The 3,103-nt window shown below is 40.3% G+C and overlaps 1 protein-coding gene across 1 annotated transcript in view; it reads left to right on the top strand.

Moving 5' to 3' along the window:
* Positions 1–3,103, top strand: part of ap4b1 (adaptor related protein complex 4 beta 1 subunit) — a 34,643-nt gene that overhangs the window by 19,141 nt on the left and 12,399 nt on the right. The gene's annotated exons all lie outside the window — the stretch shown is intronic.

Raw genomic sequence — 3,103 nt, 5'->3', positions numbered from 1 at the left:
CAATTTATGCTTCTGATGCATAGCCTCTGCAACCATCAAATTTGTCTAAAAAAAATCCTGACTGCGTGTTGGACGGTCACAAACCAGCACCAGAAGTGTGCAGACAAAAAGCAGCTGTGATTGGTCCTTGGTTTGCCTTTCCGGCTGTCTGTGTGGTCGTCCTTCCTGATTCAGTACCGGGGCGCGCCATTTTTAAAAACCGAGGAGTAATAACAACAATGGATAACCACAATGAAAGGTTGATCGAGGAGGTTTGGAAGTACAACCACTTCTACGATGCCTCAGACAAGTTATACAAAGATGCCAAGTTCTCTGCCAACTCCTGGAGGGAGCGGGATTCAAAGGAGTGTTTACAAATGTGGAAGAGACTGACTCCCTCCGGCGCAGCCAAAGAATTGCTGGTGACCATCTGCCGCAGTTCTCGCGAGTTCTTAAATTGGCTCCCCTTTGCGCTTTGACGGGAACCTGCTGAGCGTCCCTAGAAATTCCAGACTGACGTTGCAGAAGCATACCAGCAAAACTGGTTCGCAACCAGACGCATGCGACATTTGATGTGTGCGGATGCAGAAGTATAATCTGCCCTTTAGTCACAGTCAGAGAAACAGGCCAAGCTCCAACATCTAGAAAGGTTAGCGCTTCCATCTGACCGAGGATGGTTACTGCAGCACCTTTTTCTTCGGTCCTGCTCAGTTAGGCTACGTTCACTGCAGCCTGAAGTGAGACCAAATCTGATTTTTTGGCCCACATGCGACCTGGATCTGATCTTTTCATGTCAGTCTGAACAACACAGATCCGATTATTTCCAATGTGACCCAGACCACTTGGCTCTGTGGTCCTGAATCCGATACCAATCTGATCTTTTCAAATGCGACCTGCGTCTGAACGTCCAGGTCGCATTCATCCGACCTGAACGGCATTAGTAACCGACATAGGTCACTATTCTGCATCTTACTACACAGAAGCGGCAAGAAAAACAAACACCATGGCGGAAGATGATGCAGAGAGCAGTTTTGTTTTTAACCATCTTGAAAAGATTGAGGTTTTAAGGTTTGGAGAGATCCCTAGATGCGCTCAAGCACTACATCCACATTTACTTCTGTAAACACGAAGCACGCTGGCCTGTGACGTCATCGCGTCCTCTACTGCGCATGCGGGAGACTTAAGCTCTATGAATGCAGTTCACACAGGAGATCACATACAAGTCGCATATATTTGGAAATGTTAACAGCGACACAAAAAACTCAGATTTAAAAAAAAAATTGCAATTGAGCATCAAGGCCTGCAGGGGGAACGTAGCCTTAGACTTTTCCTCCCCAGCAGGACTAAAGCAAACATCCTCTTCTAAGTTTATTAGAAAACTTTAGATTTATTTATTTCACATGGACAGTGTACATAAATGAGCATTCCTGCAAATGCACCAGAGTTAGCCAAAAGACTTTTTCATCTGTTGCCCCTGGACAGATCTTAAATTTGTCTACCTAAAAACAGTAAGAATTGTACAATTTAAAAAAAACAAATATAAAAAGAAATAAAAACAGCTATAAATTTTCAAAGCTTGTTTAAAAATACAGAAATGAATGTTCGCTGGACCACAGATTTTAGGTTAATAAAATAGAATGAAACATTAATCTCAAATTAAACTATATATATATAAAAAAGGCATAGATTTGACAGGAGAGGGAGGAGGAAGTTGGATTATTCTCATTGGATGATTGATAGATGTTCAAGATGGCCGTCCTATTAAAGGTGTCAGAACTATTAATTTGTGATGCCATGTATGTTTGCTGTGTTAGTTTGGGACGTTTGTCTTTTGACCAACGATGCTGTTTAGTTTCTATAAACCAAAGAAAATCTCAGAATAATTCATTGAGACCAAAAACAAGTTGATTCTTGAAACTGAACTGAATGGATTAATGAAATTATGGATATTATTATTATTATAAACTGTCCCATATAATCCTATTGAAATGCTTTGGTCCATTATTAGACAGCATTAATATTTGTTGAGGCTTAGCTCCTCTACTTGCTCAGACTGCTGCTCTCCTGCTGCCTGAATTAACCTCAGCAATTTCCCTTCTTTTTCTTTTTTCTGTTTTACCTGCGCGGATCAAACGATCGACTGGCCTTAAGTTCTGTCTCCTGCAGCATCAGAGTGTTTATGGTGACAGACAGACGCTAAGACCGATCCACTCTGCTAAAACATGGCTTCACTCTGTTGTTGTTTGCAGACATCTGTATTTGCATAGCTCTCCTGATTTGCATCTTTAGATTTTGCATTTCCACCAATATCCCAAAAGTTGCTTTTTAGTTACAGCTGCACACACACCTAGAACAACAAATGCTCTATAAATCAAACGTGGATAATTGTTTTCACACACTAAGTCGTTAATTGTGTGACCAATTAAGCCGTCTTTGTCTTCTTGTCTAATATCTGATTGTTATTCGTTTGTCAAAACAATAAAGGTTCCAATGCATTTTTATGGGACCACATCCAAACTCTAAAACATTTTTCTTAAAACTTGTTTGAAGAAGAGTTTCCATCAAAATAAATATATTTTGAGAAGAGGAGAATAAAGCGCGGCACAGTTACAGAAGTAGATCTGACCTTAAACTAGAATCCTGACATTCTGCTAAATAAACTGGAAACCTTTGATTTGATAACCTGCTTTAGATGCTAAACAGCGGCGTCCACTCAGCCTTCTGATTGAACAGAACAGCAATACCTCAAGGTAATCTTTAAAGCCTTCATTTTTACCTTGACTGGTTTAGTGAAGTTCCTGATTTTTAAAACAGTACTAATATAGAAACGGTTGAAGCAGCTTCTTCCTGCATCGATGGAAAAATTCTCCATCCATCTGGGAGGGGCTGCTGCTCACTGATGAAAAATGTTACAATCGTTCACATTTTTTAGTCGTTAAAGATTTAAGCTTTATTACTTTCATACAACTTATTATTTATCACTAAAGGTGGACTTTATAGGATATAGCAATTAGTGTTGCGCCGATGCCATTTTTTGGCCCCGATACCGATACCCGATACCTGGCTGTGCAGTATCGGCCGATACCGATACCATAATAATGTAAAATAATTGCCATCATGGCTT

This window comes from Cyprinodon variegatus, unplaced genomic scaffold, assembly GCF_000732505.1.
Source record: "Cyprinodon variegatus isolate N-32 unplaced genomic scaffold, C_variegatus-1.0 Scaffold447, whole genome shotgun sequence".
Classification (NCBI taxonomy): Eukaryota; Metazoa; Chordata; class Actinopteri; order Cyprinodontiformes; family Cyprinodontidae; genus Cyprinodon; species Cyprinodon variegatus.
Note: the sequence above shows the minus strand (reverse complement) of the source record. Positions and strands in the feature narration are given on the sequence as shown.